The 7,500-nt window shown below is 40.5% G+C and overlaps 1 protein-coding gene across 2 annotated transcripts in view; it reads left to right on the top strand.

Annotated features, from left to right (window-relative positions):
• The first annotated feature begins 52 nt into the window (after positions 1-52).
• LOC143298840 (putative methyltransferase-like protein 24) overlaps positions 53-7,500 on the top strand; it is a 19,164-nt gene continuing 11,716 nt past the window's right edge. Inside the window, exon 1 of one of the 2 annotated variants that reach the window (XM_076611841.1) lies at positions 53-325. The gene's annotated coding sequence lies outside the window, so the exon portion shown is untranslated. The remainder of the gene's footprint in view (positions 326-7,500) is intronic. The other variant, XM_076611840.1, reaches the window with a different exon arrangement.

Below are 7,500 nucleotides of genomic sequence, written 5' to 3'. Positions count from 1 at the left end.
TTTGACATTGTCATTTTTTCACCTTTATTATCATTGTCTTCTGTACTTACCCATGGCTGAACTTGCTTCGGTTGGTGACTGACTTGATGTTTGCGTATGATCTTTGCAGACATCCGTGCAGCACACTTTTAATTGTGCTGGTGGTAGCAAAAAAAAAAAAAGAAAAAAAAGCAAAAAAAAAGCGGGCTCTCTGATTGGTGCATTGCCCACACAGACCCCCGGTGTGTGGAGGGAGTACAGCCCGATTTTTTTTCTGACTCATAGCACATCATTGATCGAGCGCCGCATCGCGACCACTGTTGCTCCTATTGGATAGCATTGACGGGTGAGTTTTTCCACCTTTAATTCCCCTTTTTGTTGTTGTCTCTTTTCCATGGCAATATATACCTATCTATATATTGATCGATCGATCTATAAATAAATATATATTTATATATATATATATATATATACACACACACATAATGTGTATATATATAAATCACCTGATTGTTGTTGCTTCTTTTTCGTGGCAGTGTATGATATTTCACATTTATTTCACCTAGTTCTTGTTGCTTCTTTTCCATGGCAATGCAATACATATGTTTCAGTAGTGTGTGTGTGTGTGTGTGTGTGTGTGTGTGTGTGTGTGTGTGTTACAATTAGACGTGAAAACCTCTTGCAATATCCCTGCGGCCTTTTACATTCCTATCCGCCTTGGAACATTCCACTGAACATGATCGAACGTGTCCAACACCTGGTTTATTATTTATGCATACCTGAGACCCAAAAAAGGATGAACTTAAAATTCGTGAGAATAGAAAGAAGAAGAAAAACATAAAAAGAAGAATTAGAAAAAGAACAACTAAGAATTGGCATTAAAACGGGGGAAAAAAAGAAGAAAGAAGAAAAATGATAGTCAACCTTTTCAGAAATTCTCCGGAAAAACAGTTTGTCTGACGACTGTTAGGAAAAACAAAAAAAACAAAACAAAAAAAAGGATTTGTTTTTGTATCTAAACGAACGAAAACAACAACAAACAAACAAAAAATAGCATATCTCCCCGAAATTACAGACTTGTGTCAGCGATGGCGAAAAACACAGGCCTGAGGAAGGGTGTAGTCCGCCATGTTGGTATTCATGACCATGGCGTTCTGTGAACTGTAATAATGAAATTACGATCTGCAAACCTCAATGGCCGGGTCGAGTTTTGGTATTCGGCTTAAAAAAGAAAGTGTGTGTGTGTGTGTGTGTGTGTGTGTGTGTGTGTGTGTGTGTGTGTGACTTGTAGTGATGAATTGAGCACATTCAGTGCTGAACAGTTTTCCTTGAGCATATTCAAAGCGAATCAGAATTCCTCGCGCGAAAACGTTCCACGCGGACAAAGAAAACATGAACTTTGAAACATAAGTCTTTGACAGGTCTATGTGTCTGTGTTTTAAAGCCGTCCCATATGTGTGTTTTTGTGGGTTTTTTTTAGTTCGTGGAAAAAGGTGTGGCGATGTATTTTCAACTGTGCATTTGTTGTATACGTTGTCCGTCCATGACTCCAGGACAGATTGGAAGAATAGGCCATGCCTAAAATCTTAATCCATGAATAAAAACGTTTTGAGTTCTCTCTCTCTCTGTCTGTCTAACTGTCTGTCTGTGTCTCTGTCTGTCTCTCTCTCTGTGCTCTCCCTCTCTCGTAGAATATTTTCTGTAAGTTTTGGTCATTTATTCCTCATTATTGCATTTCCCACCGAAGTTTTTGGTTTCATCATCAGTGGTCAGATTCATATTGTGTTGAGTCTTGAGGTATGGGCAGATGCTTATATCAGTCAACCATTTCTCTCTCTCTCTCTCTCTCCCTCTCTCTCTCTCTCTCTGTGTGTGTGTGTGTGTGTGTGTGTGTGTGTGTGTGTGCGCAGTGCAATTACAATCACAGATGCGTTGCATTCGTAAATGCTCTCTTCCCCTCACCACTCTCTCTCTCTCTCTCTCTCTCTCTCTCTCTCTCTCTCGTTCTCTCTCTGTCATGCGATGTGGTACGTGGTATGGTGTGTATAATGTTGTGCATGTGAACCAGAATCATAATCATAACCATAATGCTACCGCTATGTAAAGCATAGATAAAAGCAGGCACAACCATGGTAGAAGAACTAATCAAATCTGAGCATCAGATAAGATAAGATAAGAATAACTTTATTATCTCCAACTGGAGAAATTTGGTCAGGTGCATTATCACAACATAGACAAGTAAACAACATGGGGACCATAACTGTAACAACAAATATTACGAAGATACAAATGTAAAAAAATATCACATACATCGTTTCATACATACATCCACACACTGCAGGTAATAACTAGTATTCTCAATGTAAAAACAGAAAGAATTAAGAAACATTATTTGAATATAATTATAATGATGTGTGGGTTATAAAACTTTGGTGAGTACTTTGCTTCGTGTATAGATTGTACTCGTCGAGGGTGTACAGGTTCGGTTCAGCTCAGGTACAAGGAGGTGCAGAGGTCAAGGAGTCCAACCTAATCCCTGCAGCCACACCACATATGTTATTAAAAAGGGGGGAGCGGACAGACGACCTGACCCTCGCCCGAAACCAACACGCTGCTCGGTCCCCGAGAACCTTCTGTCCAGGTTCTGTGTGGAGGTGGGGTGGGGAACAAAACAACTAAACACGCACGCGCGCGCACACGCGCACACATGCACACACACACACACACACACACACACACACACACACACACACACACACACACACACACATATATATATATATATATATACAATATAAATGATACATATATGTGTGAAGACCAAACGCTGACATCAAATGGCACTTCTAATTCTCATTTGAAGAGTGTAGTTAAAGTGGCTTAATTCTGATTCAGTGAAAGTACGCTGACAGTATAGATATCTATGATGCTCACACTGTGTCAAAGTAACTCAAATGCATCAGTTATCATGTAGCACTATAGCAGAGTAAGCCGTATATGAGAAAGCATGATAGCTGAATTACAATTTACAGTCTGTGATACTTACCAGATGGTTTTTACTAATAAGTGATATTATCCAATATCTTGTAATCACCACAACAGAATACTACACACACATTGATTATAGAGGACTAAGCATACTCTAAGTGTGAATCTGGTAGAACTGACAGTATAAGAAAGGAACATTTAACACTGTAGCAGCTGTTGACCTTGGGCGTCACGCCGAAGGTCGTTAAATTCAGCTCTACCTCTATAGCAGAACTAACATCAGCATATGAAATAATACATGAATAATAAGCAAGATGATAGTATAAGTAGCTTCCGTATCAAATATTGCCAAATTGAGAGAACCACGAGTCAATGCTCAATACAATGATTGGAAGAACTATCATGCCTTGACAATTAAGTGGCTTCAGCTAGCGAATGGACTCACACAAGTTATCCGGTTGCACCAAACATCAACATAGCTAAGTATGGCCTCTGCTCTGCATTTGAATTTCCTCCATTGAACGCGGGATACATACCCCACCCCCACCCCCCACCCCCTTTTTTTCTTCTTCTTCTTTTTTTCCCACAGGGACTTTACGGACTTACTTGTTGCGAAATTCTTTATTTGCCTGGAAGGTATTGGGAGTAGGGAGGACGATAGGTTGGCAGCTGTATGCGTTCGGGTGGGAAGAAAGAAGTGGGGTGGGCAGACGGGGGAGGGAGGTACCCCCTGTCAATATTTGTTTTGAGACAGAACTGGGGACGGAGGAAGGAAGGAGGGCCAAGAGACGAATGAGGGACGCACATCAACCTTTAAGCTATGTCTTACGCGCCTGTGATTTGTGTGTGTGTGTGTGTGTGTGTGTCTGTGTGTGTGTCTGTGTCTGTGTGTGTCTCTGTGTGTGTTTATGCAACTACAAAATAGTATACCTACTTGCTCGTTGTTTATTTTGGAAGGTTTTCATTGGGGCCTACACACGCACAAACACACACACACACACACACACGCACAAACACATACACACACATACACACACACACGCTCAAACACACACACACACATACACGCAAACACACACACACACACACACACACAAACAAACACACACGCACACACGCTCAAACACACACACACACACACACACGCTCAAACACACACACACACGCTCAAACACACACACACACACACACGCTCAAACACACACACACACACAAACACACACACACACACACGCTCAAACACACACATACACACACACATACACACACGCTCAAACACACACACACACACACACACACACACACACACACACACACGCTCAAACACACACACACACACACACAAACACACACACACACACACGCTCAAACACACACACACACACACACACACACACAAACACACACACACACGCTCAAACACACACACACACACAAACACACACACACACACATACACACACACCGAAACGCGCGCGCGTTTCAAGTTTCAAGTTTTAATTATCCTTTCACTCCTATTTGAGTGTGGAGGATTACTACAAAATAATGTTTTCAAGCCCAGAACAAACATTTCCAAATATACAATAATGTCACATAAAAGTTGAGAAAACACAAATGTCTTTTAACTCCAAAAGTGTAGCTAGGTAATATTTGCAAATTTAATCATCTTACTTACAGCTAAAATGAATTTTTTGCCTCCTTTGAGCATATTACAAAATTTTAAAACCGGTTTTGGAGACAAATATCTTTCTAAGAACATTTCTATTTTGCAACTGATCATAATTGAGACATGTTCCATTATAAAATGGAACTCAATCATAGACATGTTACAAACCTTACAGAGCCGTAACTCTCGTGGTATGCATTTGTGTCTCTCTGTTTCTGTTTCCAGCTTATGGTTATGACTTCGAAATTTGAAAAAGCTAATAACGTAATTATCAGGCATTTGACTTAGATTTTGAAAACTATCTCTCAAAGCAATGTGGACATTCTTGCAGAAATATTCCCTCTCTGAGAAGGATTGAGCATCCAAAACACAGTATTACCCTGTATCTATTAAAATTTGTCTGATTTTACACATCCATTTTGAAGAATAAACACCATTTCGATATAAGTCAAGTAATATAAAATATATTCTCCCAGAATATTTTTCTGTGTTTGATATCACAAAGCTAGTTTAAAATCGAACCAATCTCATTTACACTAAATGGATAAATACCAGTTTCTCCATAGATAATTTGGGTCATAGTATTACTAATCAGTCTGAACAAGCGTTTAAAAAATTTCAATTATAAATTTTCAAGTATATCTGCATTTTCATAACCTCATATTTACTGCACCATACAACAAAATGGGAACAATCATGGACTGGTACATGCCCAGAACGATATGTAAAGGTAAATCTTGATTTCTGGCTGACTGAAGTAACGAAAACATAGCTTTTTGAGCCTGTTCATAAATCTTTTTTTTTTTTTTTTAAGCTTTGTAAAAAGTGCCGTTTCTACTAAATTTGATACCAAGATATTAAAAAGAGTCGACAACATCCAAACATGCATCACCAAACATAAAAACAGGCTTTAGCGTTTTTGTAGAATTAAATGTCATCACTTCAGTTTTCTTTACATTAACCACTAGTTTCCATTTTAAACAATATTCGTGAAAACCACTGAGAGACTGTTGCAATCCTTCTTTCGTCTCCGGAAGTAAAATTGTGTCATCCGCATACAAGAGTACAAATAATCGCTTGTAACATTCTAAGTTTGAAATGTCAACATTCAATAAAAGATCATCAGATGGACTCTCATGCTCAGTTAAATACGACACACACACACACACACACACACACACACGCTCAAACACACACACACACACACACACACACACACACACACACACACACACACACACACACACACACACACACACAGAGTTGTGGGAATATTGTCGAGACACGATGTCCAGGTATTGACCAAAGGGCAATGACAAGTCAGAGCTGGATTTTGATAGCGTCTGACCGGTAACACGTTCCTTTGAATGGTTTCCTTTTCTTCTTCTTCTGCTTCTTCTTCTGCTTCTTTGGTTTCTTCTTCGTTTTCTTCTTCTTTATATTAAAAGGGATATGTTTTATTATAGCAGATTCTTCGTCAACAAAAGACAAGACAAAAAAGCGACAACAGTGTGTTTGATATCCCGTGAAAACATTCTCTCTCTGTCTCTCTGTCTCTGTCTGTCTGTCTGTCTCTGTCCCTATCTTTCTCTCTCTCTCTCTCTCTCTTTCTTAAGAAAACGTGTTTCAACATGGTTTAAGATCAGATTAATCTATGACCCAAGACACAGGAATACGAAACGACTCATGATCTGGAGAGACTTTTGAACTCAGTGGAGTGTCCGAAGTGAGCAGAGGGCGGAGTGGTCTGCATGTCCTTGACCTCCCGGAAATGATAACAAAATTCGTTTGATTAGCGAGGGATCTTGCTCTACATTTCAGGTTCGACTTTCGGCCGCTTCTACCCACCCCGTCTCTCTGTCTCTCTATTATATCGTTCTTTCTTTGATATTGTCAGTGGTGTGATTGCCTTGTAGGTAAGCATGGTTTTTGTGGTACTGTTTCACTTTTCTGAGGATTTCAGATTTTCCCAGATGTAGACCTTTGGTTACTGTTGTGCAGCAAGCAAGCCTGTCGGCTCGCTCATTTCCCTTCACACCTGCATGTCCAGAGCAGTCCATCCACGTAAGCTTATGATTCTGAATGTTGCACATTGCCTCACGACACCTTGGTGTAATTTTTGTGTAGGAGGTTCACAGAGTCAGTCAGAATTGTGTCGCTGATTTCCAAGCACGCGTGGGTATGACAGCCACTGCATGGATGGCGTCACAACTTGCAGGTGTGAAGGGAAATGAGCGAGCCATTGTCAGGCTGGAGGTTGTGACTGTAGGCGGCATTCTCTGCCCTGGATGTTTTGCAGTGAATAACGAACGGGACTGACCTTTGGTGCCTGAACCATCTGTATATCTGATACCATCCTCTTCCTTGCTGTTTTCTTCTACAACGACCTTCATCTCTTCATTAGTTCTTTGTTTTCTTTGCAGTAATTACGTGTTGTGATGGCACTCTGAATTCTGGCGTTCTGTTTCACTCAGAAGAGGGCCGGGGGGGAGGGGGGGAGCTTTGTTGTTTGTTCCTCATCACATTTGAATTGCCACTTTTCCTTTGTCTTTGTTTGAGAAAATGATAATTTACAACAACAACAACACCGCTACCACCACCACCACAACAACAATAACACGGCTACCACCACCACCACCACCACCACCACAACAACAACAACACTGCTTCCACCACCACCACCACCACAACAACAATTTACAACAACAACAACATGGCTATCACCACCACCACCACCACAACAACAATTTACAACACCAACAACACCGCTACCACCACTACCACAACAACAACAACAATTTACAACAACAATAACACCGCTACCACCACCACCACCACCACCACAACAACAACAACAAATTACAACA

This window comes from Babylonia areolata, chromosome 24 (genome assembly GCF_041734735.1).
Source record: "Babylonia areolata isolate BAREFJ2019XMU chromosome 24, ASM4173473v1, whole genome shotgun sequence".
NCBI classification, from domain to species: domain Eukaryota; kingdom Metazoa; phylum Mollusca; class Gastropoda; order Neogastropoda; family Buccinidae; genus Babylonia; species Babylonia areolata.
Note: the sequence above shows the minus strand (reverse complement) of the source record. Positions and strands in the feature narration are given on the sequence as shown.